This window comes from Artibeus jamaicensis, unplaced genomic scaffold (genome assembly GCF_021234435.1).
Source record: "Artibeus jamaicensis isolate MK-2021 breed Jamaican fruit bat unplaced genomic scaffold, CSHL_Jam_final contig_233, whole genome shotgun sequence".
NCBI classification, from domain to species: Eukaryota; Metazoa; Chordata; class Mammalia; order Chiroptera; family Phyllostomidae; genus Artibeus; species Artibeus jamaicensis.
This window is the reverse complement of record NW_026521486.1, coordinates 65,127,112-65,145,325: the sequence shown is the minus strand read 5'-3', so window position 1 is coordinate 65,145,325 and position 18,214 is coordinate 65,127,112. Positions and strand designations below refer to the sequence as shown.

The window sequence follows — 18,214 nt, the reverse complement described above, 5'->3', positions numbered from 1 at the left end:
AACTCAATGTTTCTCTCTCTCTCTCAAATAAAAACAGAAAACAAAACTATGAGGCTTAGGTTTTACAGCAGTACCAATGAATGCACTGTGCTAATATAGAAAATAAGTTACTCAATTTCATGTGTATGTAACAAATTAAACAATTATTAAAAGGTTTAAGAGCCTTGAAATTATATATGTTATTTTACACTGAACACTGACATTATGAAATGAGAGTCAGAAATACAGCTACCAAAGAAAACCTTGAGTATTTAACACTAAGTGCCCATGTGCCAGGGACCATGAGAAAGAAATGCATAGGATGAGACAAGTCCTGCACTCAGGGAGTCTGGAATTTAGAAGTGCAAGGAGAAGGGGTAAAAAGCATGTAGAGGTAGGGGTGCCAAGTAAGGCATGAAGAACCATGAACAATATAAAACCATGGAATGACTGAGCACTAAACTATACAATATAAATGATAATTATAAATTTAGATCAGAGGTAGTTATTAGCGGGCTAAAAGAGGAGGTAGTCATTGATCTGGAGTGCCTGAAAAAATTAGAAAAGCATTTGAAGAAATAAGAGAGAAAGATCAATGCCATTCTCACCCTCTAGATTGTGCTGTATACTTAAAACTTTTTCATAATGAAATTCAGGGGCAAATCTATGTTAAAAAAAAAAGATAATCTGAAAGATAATACTGGCCCAGAAAAGAAAAAATAAATGAAGTAGTGATCAGAGCTCCCCTAAACTTCAAAAAATGAAAAACAAAGAAAAAATGAACAACCATATATCTTGTGTATCAATAAGTGTTCACATTACTTTAACTAGCCTCATTCCATTATCTGAAGAATAAAAGAGTAAAAGCTTTACAATCCTATTTCCGCAATAAAAGAGTGACCAAAAAAGTTTTGTTTAGCAGCAAAACTACATTAAGGACAGCTAAGATTTCCTGATTCCCCGTCCTATAATCTATCCATTATTTTACACACTACTTTACTCATAAAGTATTTCGCACTAGACTTACTTACTTAACTTCTAGCTTCTTACTTCAACCTCAATCTCCCCAAACACTGGGATGCTACAGCTAGTTTTAAAATGCCCATGTAAAGTGTGCTGCAATACATAAGAGCCAAATGGAACTCATGTATTCGAACCACAAAATTTGTATGACCAGACTATGTGGGCTTTCCAGTAAATTGAGATGCTACTATTCCAGGGTGTCCCCTAGCCAACAGGCCATTCTAATAATAGTCAGAAGGAGAGAGGATGATGCTCAGGCAAATTTCAAAGCTACTCAGAGTGAAAACTTTTTAGTGTATTGTCAATTATTTTGGTTGTATGATAATAACTGCATAGAGACTGAAATGCAAAGAACAATACATACTTAATATATCTAAATGAAACAAAATAGTCACATTCATGAATTGCACGAGTAATTATGCCCAATTAGTCAAAAACTTATAAACTGTCTCAGGAATTACAAGTAAATTACTTTTAACACCTAAAATTTTCCCTTCTCTAAATTAATAAGACCTTATTAGTTTTTCCACATTTAAAGATGGGTATCTATGTTTATTAGTCTATGCTAAACCAGATTAAGACTCACAATCGACTAGAAAGCACTCGTTGGTCCAGCATCTAGGAACAATAATATTCTTTCTCACTTCCGTCTTCCCACAACCAAAGGCATAAGAGATTCTCACGCTTTCCCATTACACCCGTAGCTGAAAAATCCCCTGAACAATAGTAGCCAAAGTTCCCTCCCACTTCCAGAAAGATTCAATACTGAATTAACTGATCCAGTACATAGTATACAGAAGGATGTAACTAAGTTCCTTCCAATATTTTTACATGTGTCTACGTGTGATTGATAGGAGCAGGGAGTGTTGAATGGAGGCACAGAAGAGCCAAAGACAACCTTCAGCCCTGTAAAGCGGCTGTGGCAGAGCACAAAAAGCAACGCACCTGGAGTGGAAGAGCAGAGTCTCAATCCCAGCTCTGTCACTTTCTTAGTTGAGTGACCTCCTCCGCCTAGCATTTCAATTTGCCATGTTCAGCCTCCAGAAGCACATCTAGAAAACTAGCTTAACTTAGCAGTCTTTGATACTACTCATGCTCTTATTCTTTTGGGGTATATTTTATTGTTACGCTATGACAGTTGTCCCAATATTTCCCCTTTCCCCCGCATCTACCTGGTACCCCACTTCTCTCCAGCAATCCTCCCCCTGCCCTGGTTCATATCCATGGGTTGTGCACTTAAGTTCTTTGGCTTCTCCACTTCCTATACTATTCTTTACATCCCCCTGTCTATTTTGTACCTACCAATTATGTTTCTTAATCCCTATACCATTTCCTCCAATCTCCTGGTTCAGCCTCCCCACTGATAACCCTCCAAACGATCTCCATATGTCATTCTGTTTTTCTTCTAGTTGTTTGCTTGGTTTGTTTTTGTTTTTTAGATTCAGTTGTTGATAGTTGTGAGTTTGTCATTTTATTGTTCATACTTTCGATCTTTTTCTTAAGTAAGTCCCCTTAAGATTTCATATAATAAGGGCTTGGTCGTGATGAACTCCTTTAGCTTTATTTTGTCTGGGAAGCACTTTATCTGCCCTTCCACTCTAAATGACAGCTTTGCAGGATTGAGTAATCTTGGTTGTAGGTCCTTGCTTTTCATCACTTTGAATACTTCTTGCTAGTCCCTTCTTGCCTGCAAAGTTTCTTTTGAGAAATTAGCTGACAGTCTTATTGGCACTCCTTTGTAAGTAACTCTGCTTTTCTGTTGCTGCTTTTAAGCTTCTCTCTTTATCTTTAACCTTTGACACGTTAATTATCAGATGTCTTGGTATGGGCCTCTCTGTGCTTCCTGGACTTGTATGTCTGTTTCCTTCACCATATTAGGAAAATTTTCTTTCACTATTTTTTCAAGTAAGTTTTCAATTTCTTTCTCTTCCTCTTCTCCTTCTGGTATCCCCGTGATTCAGAAGTTGGCACATTTGGAGATGTCCCAGAGTCTCCTTATTCTCTAATTTTTTTGAACTCTTATTTCTTCAGTCTTTTCTAGCCGTTTATTTCTTCCATATGTTCCAAATCATTGATCTGAACTCCGGCTTTCCTTCACTGTTGGTTCCATGTAGATTTACCTTTACTTTACTTAGTGTAGCGTTCATTTCTTCCTTTATGCTTTTGTTATACTCAGTGAGTTCTCTGAGCATCCTGATCACCAGTATTTTGGACTCTGCATCTGATAGGTTGGGTATCTCCATTTCATTTAGTTCTTTTTCTAGGGTTTTGTTCTGTTCTTTCATTTGGACCACATTTCTTTGTCTCCTAGATTTGGCAGCCTCCCTGTGTTTCTGTGTATTAGGCAGAGCTATTTTGATTCCCTGGTCTTAGCGTTCCTGTTAAGGTATATGAGGCAGAACCTTAGGTATTAACCCGGGAGAGGCAACCTGCTTCTATACTTTGTGGCCCTGTATGTGGGGGAGGAGCAGGAGAGGTGACGATGCCACTATCTGGCTGCTGGAGGCTTGCTCAGCCCTTGCCCTGTTTCCAGTCACTTCACCCCCTTCCTACAGGTGACTGCCCCTCAAGCTCCTGCCCTGGTGGTATTTCCCTGAGTAGGTGGATTTATGCATGTTTTAGGACCATAAGGGCCCTTTAAACATACTCTCCCAAGAAACCAGCAGTTTCTTCCACTGCCCCAACCTCCATTGGTTTTTACAGCCAGAAGTTAAAAGGCTTCATTTTCCTAGCACTGGAACCCTGGGCTGCATGGTCTGGCCTGGGGATGGGATCACTTGCCCTCAAGATGTCCCTCCGGATTTTTATCCACCACGTGTGAGTGTCAGACTGCCTGTTTCTCCAGCCACCGCTGTCGCCTCAGCACCATTGTTATACCGCATTCTCTCCGCCCTAGCTCCCAGTGTCCGCCCCTGCTACCCATCCTTGGCTGTTGGACTGCCACACAGTTTGATTTTCTGGCGGTTCTGGGTGTTTTTTGTTTTGAGGTTAGTTATTTCCTTCTCATGGTTGTGCAAGGAGGTAATGTGTCTACCTGCACCTCCATCTTGACTGGAAGTCCAGCCATGCTCTTAATCAGTCTACTAAACATCCATATCGTATTAATGGATCGACCATTATCTCTACTTACGTTCTCCAGATATGTTATGTGATTTTTAGCACACATCTTCCTGATTATGTCTGTCTTGGATTAACATTTTAAATTATATTACCTGAGCCTATCCATGAGGAAATCATTATAGTGGTCATCAAAAGCAAACCAGGAACTGGAGTCAGTGCTTTATCAATCACATTCAGAAAATCAATAGTGAATAATAAATTTCACTAAAGTACTTCATTAGCCATTCAGGAATTTATTTTTTATTCTCTAAAAATGTATTGAATCCCATGCTCCCAGGCACACACACAACATGCACTGTTATATATTAAAATGTTAGTCTGAAACAATGGTAAGGTATCAGACTAAATTTTTCAACCAACAAAATATGCCCTAATGGACAGTTAGCTACCATTAACTTTAGTTACATTTTACTGATAATCATTAAAAAATGCTATATAAATTTTGATTGCTCACCAAAAATCATATCACCCAAATTTTTCCTTCCTGCCACCACAAAATTGTATGAAATACTTGAATAAATATTAACATTTATTAAACAGTCTCCTCAAATATATTTAAGTCACTAATAGTATTATCTTGTTAAATTATTTTACCTAAAGAATATATATCAGTATTCTCCCAATTTATTAGCATTCTGAATACTGAATAAATCAGAAAGAAGTCAATTGTAAGTTCTTGAGAGATCTAGGACCAAACTGATATAGAACCCAATTAAAACAATAAAATCAAATCTACTCTTTGGAGATATAGGACAAAAATGGGACTTCTGGAAATCTTATTAACATTAAGACAATAAACTAAACTTTGAAACAGTTCCCAGTAGTATTAATGCTAAAAGTGATTCTTCTCCTTGAAGAGAAATTTGGGCAAAATAAGCATGTGTTAAAAGCCAACTCAAACAGTATTAAAGTGAAAATAAAAGACATCTGAAGACAACTTTACTGTCCCATATTTTTTTTTAAACCACAAGGAAAAAGATTTAAGCTTAAAGTAGTATAAAAACATTAATTTAAAAAATATGAAAATAAAAATAAGAGAAGAAAAATTAATGAAACACTTATGGCAGAGAAGGGAGAGTGGGACTCTAATTAACCAAAGATGAAAATAACAGAAAAAACATCAAGCAATTCATGCGCAGAAACTTTTTTGGAATTTGCATCGAAAATTAATCATACAGAGTAACCATAATAAAATGAGGACCAATCTACTATGTTAAAGCATAAGGAGTTTGTATCATTTTTTCCATGCACATGTAAAAACACAAAAGGTTTTTGTTGGTGCAATTTACTACGCCTATTCCTCAGCCCTAGGATATTTTTGTACCCAAGGTCAAATTGAAAATGGGATGCTATCTGTCCTCAAAATGCCGAGTTATTGGCAGAAACAGAACTCCATGTCTAACAGAACTTTTATGCTCCACTAGAAGTCTTTTAAGTGGTGTTCTTGTTTAGATTTAACTAAGACCACCTGCATTTTAAAATATAAATTAAAACTCATGGGACCCATTGTTCACTGACATAACCAATCTGAATGTTTCCAAAGCATGAAATACAGTCAGTACTTACTTATCCCTAAACCTTATCACTAAACAGATTAATTCGTATTATATAGACCCTTCATTTTATGGAATTAGTTTTCCAAGGTTAACTACACAGTGAATCCTACTTTCCCACTACTGTAAAAGCAGAGAAATATCCCCACAGAAATAGACTCCCAAAATCTTTAACATACTTTCAAGAGTAAGTAATACAGAGATACTCAAGTCTCTTTTCTTAAAATATTTTATTTATTTACTTTTAGAGGGAAGGGAGGGAGAAAGAGAGGGAGAGAAACATCAATGTGTGGTTGCCTCTCTTGTGGCCCCCACTGGGACCTGGCCTGTAACCCAGGCATGTGCCCTGACTGGGAATTGAACCAGCGACCTCTTAGTTCACAGCCCATACTCAATCCACTGAGCTACACCAGCCAGGGCTCAAGTCTCTTTTAACACATGTCTTTTCTGCCCAAATTAATGACTTCTAGGGCAGTCCCCAACTTAACAATGGTACATTCCAAAAATGACTTGTTGGTTTGTTGCTTTGGAGCCATGAATGTCTTTTTGCTCCCCAGAATCACCATTATAAATGGTGGTCAGGTGATACAGAACAGCACTGTACCACAGGTAGAGTACAGGATATTGTGGCCTGGCATCCACCACTATGTATTTCATTATGTATATTTTGTCCCATTCATTAAATAGAGGGAGGGGATTATGGCTGAATCATGGTATTGAACAATTTAGTGGGTTTTTTTTCTAGTACTGCAATTTCTAAAGAAATGCATGTAATTGAAAAGGTTTCATCTTAAATTGAGACCAACCACCTAAATTCAGCTTGAAAATAAGGCATCAAAAAACGTGTTCTTAGATATTCTTTAAAGTGAATTTCATAATGCAAAGAACAACATACTATTACGGGTAATTCACAGAAAATTATAGAATCATTTTACTGCCATAAATTCAAAGAACTTCTAAAATATGTTCAGATGTCAGGAACAAATTTTCTTTTCTTTTTTTATTTATTGATTTGAGAGAGAAAGAGGAAGGGAGGGAAGGAGGCAAGGAAAGAGAGAAAGAGACACTGACAGACAGATAGACAGACACTCATTTGTTGTTCCATATTCATTGGTTGATTATTGTATGTGCCCACAACCTTGGCTTACTGGGATGACACTCTGAGCCACTGAGTACCCAGCCAGGGTCAAATTTTCATTTTATGGATAACAAAAGATATAAGTAAACTATTAATACACTCATTTTCCCACCAACCCACCCACCAAAAGTAAAAAAAAAGAAACAAAGAAATACAACCAATGTTGATCCTTACTCTGGCATATGACTCAGTGACGAAAACTATTCCTCAAAATTATCCTATCCCTATAAAGATATACAATCTGGTTTCCTCAAAGTAACATTAAAAGGAGGAGGGAAAAGGCTTCCTCTTTAGAGAAACTAATTGTGTGTCTGTGTCCATATATGGTGGCCTAATCCATGTTTATGGGGCTGGACCTAAAAATTTCATTTATTTAATTTTTATTATTGAATTAACTAGCCCTGCTAAGTCTCAATCATAAAAATAAGAACATGACCACAAGGATGTTCTAATAGTTATTTGAAAACCAGGAATGTACTTTCCTCATCATGCCACATGCCTTTTCCACACTTTCATTTACTCATTTCAGATAAAAGTTGCAAACCTATCAAGAAAGTATTTGATCAATTCCTACATGATGATCAGTGTGAACTGGCTAAATCAAATATATGAGAATCACCAGAATGCAGAAACTTCTTGGCATGTATTAACAGACAGTATAATGTACTGATATGCAAGTTTTCACAAACCTTTCCCTGAGTTTTTAATAGCACCACAAATACCTTTTTGAAACTCCTACCTCCCCAAGACTTCTAGGACCTCAGCGCTCTCTCCTGGTTTTCACTGGTCTCATCACTAGCTGGCCTCTCTTTTCACAGCGGCTCCGCTTCCCCTAGCACACCTATGTGTTTCCCAAAGCATGGCATGTATGCCTTCAGGTGGCACATATATAATAATGAATCATGTCATGAGAAAAATCAGCATGTCAAGCCCTCAAACTTTGTACTTCGCTTTTTTTTAATTTAAACTGAGTAGACTCAAGCTCAGAAGTTAGCACGCAACAGTATCTAGCTAAAATTCAATACCATTATTGTTGTCATCACTTTAATTTTCCATTGCCAACTATTTAAAGCAAGTGATTTTAGTTTGCAATTTATAGTACCACATAAAGTGTCTCTTTAAAATAAACATACTCAAGTAAAAGAGTCATTTAAACAAGAGTCTGCATTTTGGAGTGGTCCTCAAAGAACAGATTTGTCAAAAACACTGCTCTGACCCAAACTGTGGCTGGTTTTGAACTCAGTTCTTTCTCCACATTTTCTCACTTCTGTGATAAACCCAAATTCTTGGCTAAGCTCCAGATGTCAATATAGTACTAGCACATGTAATTCAACACCTCCAAATGAAAGCCATTCTCTTCTGGATCACTCCACACCTCCACCACTTCCATTCTCACCATCAAAAGCTAGCCAAGTTCTCCTTTACCACCGCTCACACACTCTGAAAAGCTACGCATTATCTTTGACTCATCCCTCTCTATTCCCTGCTTTATTTATTTATTTCTTTGTATAGTATTCTAGCAGTTACTAATTCGTTAATTCCACCATTCATTCATTCATTCATTCCACAAACACCTGTTGTGTTCCTGCTGCATATGAATAAAACTGTGTCATTCTAAACAGCCATTTCTTTAAAAACTTCATAATCTATGAGGAAAGACTGATAACCTCACGGATTCTTTCTCAAAAAATGGGGGTGTGGGTGGGAACAGGAGGATGTAAGATGGGACAAGTATCCTAATTCCAGGCTCTCATTATGGCTGACTGGCCTCTAAAGTGACCTTGTGAAGGTCATTGCCCAACACATTAAAAATACCTTATATACAGTGTGGCCAGAATAATATTTCTGAAAAGTTACCTTTACTAAATTACTCTTCTATTTGACAGTATTTAATGGCTTTCTATTGTTTACAATAAAGGGACTTCTACAATTCAGGGACTTCTATAATCTAGCTATAATTCTATGAGTATAAAAAATTTTAAATAGTATTAGCATGACTCAAATATTAGTATTTTATCAGAAAGTTAAATATAAGTCAAAACTACTTGAGATTCAAAAATCTGACATTCTGTTAAGAATCCTCTTGGGCACTGTTTGTTAATACTCCTAAAATTCAGGTTTTTATTATTCTATTTTTTAAAGACTTCATTGCAGAGCACTAAATAAAGAACCCAGGTTGTGTCAAGCTACAGTCTAGCTAATCAAAAGGCACTAACAGATCTATCTATACAAGTATAAACTTCTATTGAAACAGAGACATGGAAAAATAATTAATGGGATTTCTAGGTATAAAGTTAATATTAGCAGTAAGTGCCAGGCTTCCAGGCACAAAATAAAATAAGCTGAGTATGTTCGACATATAGTTTTTGCTCTAAGTTCTCATTAGTCTGAAGCAATTGCTATTCTTGTTCTATAACATATCACCTAAAGGCTCTTGGTTCTGTAATATTTAGGAGGCCTTTACTTGGTGCTTATAAATGCCATTTTCTTTTAGTCACTTTTAACCGGGAGTATGTGTTTTTGGATTATAAAGACAAATGACACAGAAAGTTCCTGCTCACTAATGCTCTTCATCAGCTCCCAGGGAACATCCCAAGGTCTAGGGTATTTAATGAATCAAAACCTAGAAGCAAAAGGCTGTTATGGGAGAACCAGATATTGTGAGGATTAAATGCCAGGTCATCACTTAAAGACCCTGGGAGTGACCCCTTAACTTTTGTGTGCCAGGTGCCTCCTTGTTTCACCCTAGTCCTGGCACGAAGTAGAACCACAGATACTGCTAAACACCCTACAGTGCATAGGACAGTCTCCCGTGACAATTATCTGGCCCAAAATGTCACTAGTGCTAAAATTAAGAAACCCTGGTAATAAAAGAACACTAAGTGAGAAAGAATACCAGCTCTGTAACTTAGTAGCTAAGAGCCTTCAGCAAATCATATAACCTCTAGAAGATAGTTTCCTTTTGTATAAATGGATAACATGCTTATGTTAAAAGATTTAGGAGGAAAACTGATACAGAAGCCTTTAGTCTACAAATGTTAATTTCTATTCTTTCAGACAAAGTACAAAAATCTTCTCTATCAGAGGTAGAAAGCTCTGGCTCTACCAAGACCATTTCCAAATATAAAAGACACATGGTACTATAATTTATTTAACTGTCTGAATCTCCCATCAAAATCTAAGCAACTTGAAGGCAGGGTCCTTACCTTATCGGACTTTGTATCCTCAGCCTCTAAAACGAAGTAAGTATTAGGTATCTTTTAAATGGGCAAATAAGCTCTTAGTATCCACCCACAACATCAAAGGAATTCATTGCATTGCATTGCATTGCATTGTGGACAAATATCAAAGAATGTACAAGAACAATTTTGTCCCAGAGAAATTTTAAAACAGTAAGAGACGCCTAACAACAAAACAAAATTACAGATTTAACACAAGGAGACACTCAAAAACAGCTCATGGTTTTATGGGTAAAGCTCACATAACTAGCTGAGGTCACAAATGAATACCAATGAGATGCATACAAAAGTCAGAATTAAACAGATTTCATCAGAGGAGTCCTATTTTTATTAGTATAATCCTTTAGAGTACATGCAACTAATATCTTACAAAGGCAATGAAACAGTACACTTAAAAAACAAAATCAAAATGACAAGTGCTATCATTTGTCATGGTAGCAATACTCAGCTAAATTTCATAATTCAGATGATGGTAGCATATTTTAATAGGCTGAAAGGCCATTTTAAGCAATTTTTAAAACAACATTGGATTTTAATGGAAGCTTATCAAATTCCTGACATCCACAATCCATCTTAATTATCTTAAATGGCCTGAGACAGAATAAGACCAAAAGGGATGATGCCCAAATGTCTGAACATTTTGCTGAAAGGCTGAGCTCAAGCACACCCAAAGTGTGTTAGAAGCAAATTTTTAAGTGCATAAATATAACAATTATTTTTAAACCAACAATTTTAGAAAAATAGTAGTTGCTAGCTAAAGCTTATACAAATATGACACTAAGTTTGCAAATGTCAGCAGAGTTTTAAGATCCCTTTCTAAAGTAATAGTCTGTTTTGCTTGGTATCTTAATTTGCCTTTAGTTTTGAAACTAAACTTGCCAACACTATTCCTCTCAAAACCTCAGGAATTCCATTACTAGTTTCAAGCTAAATTAAAGGAAAAGAGACGCATTCACCCCGTGGCAGAAGTATGCACAAAGTGTTTGTTGATGCTCGTAAATAGACTGAGAAATTCAGACATGTCTGAAGGACAGTGGCTACACAGTCAACTCTGTTCTGCTCCGCCATGAAACCGAATAGAAAGAGAATTATTGCTACTACTTCAAGTGAGACCACCAGAGAAAGCTTTAAACCAACAAGGATATAACAGAACATTCTCTTTAAGTCAAAGCCTCTGTGTATGTTTCACTTCAGGTAAGAATGGTTAGAGTACCCTTAAAAATATTCACATGAAATCAAGATTTTACTGTCCTCTCCTCCAAAAAACAATGCTTAAAATGCCCTCAACACTGCCCATCCACTTGCCTACAAAACATTTTTTAAAAAGAACAAACTATAAAAGCTTAACACATAGATAGATGGTTGGTTGTCTTATCACTCAAAATCCTCTCTTCCATTCCATGTCCCTATTCTCAGACTCAATAAACCTTCCTGATGGTGACAGGCACTCATTCTTCCTCTCTTCTCCACTACCCCCAACAAGCCCGAATTCATCTCAACTCACCTGAATCCCAGGTGTCAGGATCCTATGGATGAGACTAATAAACAAAGAAAGTTACCAGGACAGAAAAGAAAGGAAAATCCCATCTTTCCCATTTCCCTGCTACCTCCTTTACCCTTCCCTGACCTTGCAGAGTAGCAACAGCAGGAGGAATAAAACACCTTGAGTTCACTCAATTGCTCTTTCTCACTTGCTACCCCCTAACTCGGTTCACTGCTCCTTCTAGGCATTCTGCTCCTTGGACTGACCTCCCTACATAACTCTACTTAACTCTACTTCCTGCCTCAGGTAGTGGAAGTCGCAACCAAGGTCCTAGGTTTTGGGGAGACACAGTTCCCCAAGGCAGGGATGCAGCAGGATGAACTGAATTTTCCAGTGATACAAAGAGTGGTTCGAATACAATGCAGTATGATGGATTACATCATTTTTATTGCCTGACCTAGTAAGCTGAACACCTTTCTTATGGGACTTATTGGAAAAATAGGCTCCCAATTCCAAATTCCCCTTTTTAAGTCCTGATTTTCCCTTATCCTTAGCCAAAATCCTTTTTAAACAATTCATTTACAAGACAGAACATACCTATATAAAAGTAAAATTACAGTAACGACTAGTAATCAATACACTTTTGACAAAGTGAACAACTGAGTATGATGAATAGTTTGTACAACATGAGTGACCCATCCTTGCAACCACATAATGAATAAAAAATAAATCTAATACAATTACTGAGTCATTAAAAAGAATGAAACCTCAACCATTTGTGACAGCATGGATGGACCTAGAAGGTATTCTACTAAGTCAGTCAGTCAAAGAAAGATAAATCGCATCTAATTTCACTTATATGTGAAATCTAGACAACAAAAGAAAGGAACAAACAAAACTGAAATAGACTCATAGATACAGAGAACAGACTGATGGTTGCCAGAGGGGAGGAGACTTAGGGGACTGAGTGAAAAAACTGAAGAGAATAAGAAATACAAATTGGTAGTTACAAAACAGTCATGGGGATGTAAGGGGATGTAAAGTGCAGCATGGGGAACACTGTCAGTAATATTGTATTACCTGTGTATGGCATCAGGCAGGTACTAGAAATACCAGGGGAAACACTTTAAAATATATCATTGTCTAACCACTATTCTGTACACCTGAAACTAATACATAACAATACTGAATTTAGAATGTAATTGAAAAATAAAATTCAGGTATAAACAGCATATAACTAGTGATCATACTTTTACACAAGTACCTTAGAACACTAATATCTAACTTGAGAAATGAATACACCAAGAAATACAATCTGGCAATATCTATCAGAACTGTAAATGCATGTATCTGTTGGCACAGAAATTCCACCTCTAAAATTTAAAGTACTGCTATATTTGCACAGATGTGAAATATGTATACAGTACTTGTTGCCTCATTATTTACAAAAGCAAAAGCTAGGAAACAAGCTTAATTTATAGTACATTCAGTACAATGAATACTATGCAACCAACAGAAAAAGTGGATATGGTTATAAATGTAGGAAGAAAATCTGGTACCAACAGCAAATGCCTCAGGGGAGGGGACCTAGTACACAAGGAGGTAAGGAGAAGAGACTTGCTTTTCACAATAAACCTATCTGTACCTTTAAATTTGGGGCCGTGTACACATATTACCCTTTTGTTAAAAGTAAGTTAAAAATTGGCTAAAGAATTTAGGCCATTTTCTCCAATCCTATGTTACATCCATCACACATAATTTTTCTATCCTCATTTACAGGCAACATTTATTGAGACTGAGAATCTAAGCTACTAGAGGTTACCGATAACCAATATACTACAGTAGAGGGCTCATTTTCTCCTTAATGCAAAGAGATACAACTATAGCAACTTTGCATCAATCAAAGCTAAGTATAATAGGTGAAAAATAGATGAAAAATTTGTCTTACCCAAAGCAACCCTTATTACGGAAATAAAATTGGATGTAATCTAATTTGGTCAGCACTCTAAAAACCATGCTTCGTCAAAAGGAAAAAACTATCTAGCTGGAATTTCTGGTTAGGGTCTAGATCTCAACAGCTATATGCACTGTTGCATGTAGAAATATATTGTAAAGAACCTAAGAAGTACCAAAACCATTTGAATCCAAAAAGCAGTTCACAATAAGAGAAGGGGCGGGGGCCAAAGTCATAGGCACTAAGTGTCAAACTCCAAAACAACCATTTTAAGATATCATTTTTCTAAGAGAATTTTCCCCTTTAGCTCTTAAATTACAAAATTGAACATAATTGTCCTTCAGTAATTAAAACTCAAGAAACTGAATGAAATAGTTCAAACTCTTTTTCAAGCTAATTTTTAAATGTTGCTATTTAATGAGATTTTTGGTTTTGCTACTAGATAAAGAAATTAATATAACAGCAGCTAATATTAAACTGGTCCCCCTCTTTTTCCTCTGATTCAAAAGTATTACAATCTGTTTGATTATAAAACCAGAAAAAAGAAATCTTGAAGAGGGGGAATACATAACATGGTAAAATTTGAGAAGAGAATCACATTTATTTTGTTAAAAAAAACATCATTTCATTGACTCTCATTATTAACATTATAACTTGGTCATGTAAGCACACTGTTATATCACTATGAACAAATTTTAATTTTAAACACTTAATAATGTGTTTAAATAAAAATTTCAAACTATACAGCCCCAAAGTTTGTTGTCATAATCAAGTACAGTCTCATGCTAGAACATAACTCAGTAAATGAAAGATGCTAGCTGGCATATCAAAAAATCAGTATATTCCTTTGCCAGATTCAAACACTAAGACTAATGCCAAAAAGCAAACAAGCAAATAAAACCCAACCTCATGAAGTAAATGTACACTTAAAAAAGCAGGAGGTAAAAACTGACTCAAAATTAGTATTACGTATCTTGACATTTCCCCCCCAAAAAAGGACAAGAATATTACCAACTGGTAATTTTCCTTTTTATTTATATTATTTTATATTTATGACTCAAGAGTATCTGAGGTACTTGATACTCAAAGAGTAATGCTAATATCAATTATAATCATATCAAAGTCAGGGATTAACAACTATGCACATGAAAACTTAATATCCCATCCGTGGTTTCTAACCTTCAGCACAGGACCACTGAGACAAAAACTTAAGAGTTCCTTTCAAGATTTAAAAATAGCCTAACAGCCTCACAAACTGTATGAAAGAATGCTTTGTACACTAAGATAACCAAATTTCATTTAGAGGGCTGGAATTAAAACTTAATGTAGTAATAGCAATTCTCTCACAGTGATTAGAAGCTCTCATTGTAGTTATAGTCTTCAACAATAAAAATAGAAAACCCAATGAATAATTATGTAATAAACATTTTATTTTGTGGAACAATAACCTTGGATTCTAACAGCTGAAAAGTAGTGGTAATAGTGTAGTATAGTTTTTTTAATGTTCTAAAATGCAAAATGCAAACTAAAAATACCTACTAAACTATACATATCAAGAAAACATTTAAGTTTATCAGGAAAAGGTTTGTTGTGTGTTCTGGGTAACAACAGAAAGATATTTATGAAATATATATATATATACCCCCAAATTTTTGGTTTTTGTGTGTTCACACATATATATATACTATACACACACACACTTTTTTGTAGATCCTAAAGGCTCAATTGATGCTTCAAGAAATAAGTAATGATGAAAGAAAAGATGATTGATCGGATCCCAACTATGAAGAAAATTAAACAGGAAGAAAAGTCTACATCTGTGTTCTCCAAACTCCATTTTCCTCCTTACACTCTTATTTCAGTTACCTCAGCAGTACAACTCTGCAAAAATCATAGTTACAGTTCTCACCGATACATATGCAATATAAAATAAAACAAATTATAAGCCAAATTTTCAGCTTGGAATGTAACTCGCATCTTTAACATTGCAGTAGCGCTAAGAAATACTAAGGACCAAAATGAAATTAGGACCCAAAATATGAGATAATTTCAAGAACTACTCCAAACATGACTTGAAGACCAGTCAAGAATACTTAATGACTGGGTATAAATCAGGTAACATCTAGGCATCTAGCACCTGCACAGCAAGTAAGGGAGCATGCTATGTATGAACCTACAAAAATCTAAATACAAACCCCGGGTCTCCATCACATCTTACCTGTCTGACCTTGGGAATGTTACTTAACTCTCTGAAGACTCAGTTTTCTCATCTATAAAATGAAAATAAGAACAATAATTTAGTGGAAACTCTTTTAACAGACTTCTACTATATCAACTTCTAGAAATAAAGCTCTTCAATCCCTCCATAAATCACTCCCTGATGCCCACCTACCCCAGGCTGGTCACTTGGACCTAGTAGAGTCTTCTAATTAGGTAGACCACTTTCATATATATATATATATATATATATATATATATATATGTGTGTGTGTGTGTGTGTGTGTATATTTATATATATATATATATATATATATCTCCACCCTTTTGCTCTCACCAAATGAGCTGGACGGTTAACAAGAGCCAGCTGTTCGTTCCCACGCCAGTTTATGCCAACTGTACTTGTTATTGTAATTATGTAATCTAAGATTATGTAGACTGATGAAGTATGAGTGTGAAGGGGGTTGTTTCTCTGAAATTCTGTGAAAAGTTCAAAAAGATTCAAAGGCTAATTATTTTTTAAAAGTTATTATGGAATTAAGTGTATGTAGGAGCTCTAAAAGAATAAAGAAGAAAAGCCTAAAACTGTAAAATTTTCAACACACTGAAAGTGCCTTTTAATTCTCCTTTCTAAGAAAGATCCTTATCAGAGATAATGCTTCATGGGTGTGGATTGTTCTAAAAAGACAATCCAGAGCTCTTAAGGACTATCCACAAAGAAAAACCTTGACCTTATGGGGGGGGGGGGGAATGGTGAAAGAAAGTTAAAATTAAAAATACATTTTTTTGTGAATCCCTGATAACCAACTTTTCATCACATATACCTATTCAACACCACATATGTAGCTACAACAAAAATTTATAGGAATATTCTGGGGGTTTTTTGTTTATTTATTTTCAGAGAGAGGGGAAGGAAGGGAGAAAAAAAGAGAGAGAAACATCTATGTACAATTGGTTGCCTCTCACACTCCCCCAAGTGGAGACAGGGGCCCACAACCCAGGCATGTGCCCTGACTGGGAATCAAACTGGTGACCTTTCAGTTTGTAGGCTGTAACTCAATCTACCAAGCCACACCAGCCAGGACTGGAATATTGTAAAGACTAAATAAAGTATTTAAGCACAATGGTTGGCACTTAGTAATACTGAATTAAAAACTTCTGCTTTAAGGGTTTTGTTATTGCCCTGACAGTCTACTGCTCTGAGAATACATATAGAAAAGTAAAAGATATACACTCTCTTTATTACTCTGTTATTTTGTATTCACATATATTATTTATACTCCATACATCCTTAGCCATACAACTTCTGTGGAGCCACTAAAAAAACGAAGACAGCCAATACTCCTAAGAGCCCCAGGAGAGTGTAGTCAGTCACCCAGGGTTACATTCAACTATAAGGAAACATTACGGTATTGCATTAACATGTCAGCATGAGCTGACATGAACACAGGAAAAATGAATAAGGTATAGTGTGGCAACAGTGGACAGAGCAGCAGCTCTTTGAAGAGGGAACAGACGTGGGCAAAGGTCAAGGATCCAAACTGAGAAAAGCAACTAGAAAAGATAATGGCAGAGGCCAGGGAGAGAAACAATGCAAAAACTAGCAATTATTTTATAGGCAACAAACCTGTAAGCTAAAGAGGTTCCAGGTACGGTAAGAGGATGGAACTGGTGAGTCAACCTCTTGCTCAGAAATGTTGAACACTGGTACAGGTATTAAAATGCTTTTCCAAATTACTTAAAAACAAAATCACATTTTAAAAGTTCATGTCATTTTGACATTACAATCAATTTTACTCTTCATAGAAAACTGTTACATAAAGAAATGCACTCTAAAATTAGAACAATGAAGTACCTTCTTCACCTATTAAGTTGGGGGAGGAACTGCAATAACACTAATATCCACTCTAACAAGGAGACAGTGAAATAGTACTAATGGTACCATCCCTTAGAGAAACAATTTGACCAAATGTTTCAAGACTAAGAAACCCTCATATCCTTTGGCTCAGTATCACACATCTGGGAATCTGCCCCAGGAAATAACAAAAAATATGAAGACATCTATATGCTCAAAGGTTTTTTTCAAGCAACATTTCTTATAAAAGCAAAAATTATGACAGTGACAGAGAGCACACTTAATATTTTAAGTTTAAAAAAAGCAGCATACTATAACAATGACACAAAACTTCATATGGAAAAGGCTGTAGTAAACAAACTCCAAAATGATGACTGTGTTAGGGTGGTAGACTCAAAATACATTTTCAATCATTTAACCATTTTTAAATGTTGTTTTACTTTTAGAATTAAAACAAATTAAATTTTAAAATATGCACCTCAAAAGGTTACATACAGGATGATTCCATTCAGATAACATTGTGAAAATGACAAAAGTAGTGGTAGCTGTGTGTGTGAATGCACAGAGGTAACAACAGGAATTCTTTATCTTGATTGTGGTAGTGTTTACACAAAACTATACATGGAGTAATATTCACAGAACTACACACCCAC

At 35.9% G+C, this 18,214-nt stretch overlaps 1 protein-coding gene across 5 annotated transcripts in view; it reads right to left on the bottom strand.

Moving 5' to 3' along the window:
• Positions 1–18,214, bottom strand: part of FRS2 (fibroblast growth factor receptor substrate 2) — a 103,061-nt gene that overhangs the window by 70,887 nt on the left and 13,960 nt on the right. For 4 of the 5 annotated variants that reach the window (XM_053661558.1, XM_053661562.1, XM_053661561.1 and 1 more), the window contains exon 2: positions 15,708–15,759. The exons of the other annotated variant lie outside the window; for it this stretch is intronic. The gene's annotated coding sequence lies outside the window, so the exon portion shown is untranslated. The remainder of the gene's footprint in view (positions 1–15,707; positions 15,760–18,214) is intronic. 5 annotated transcript variants of the gene reach the window in all.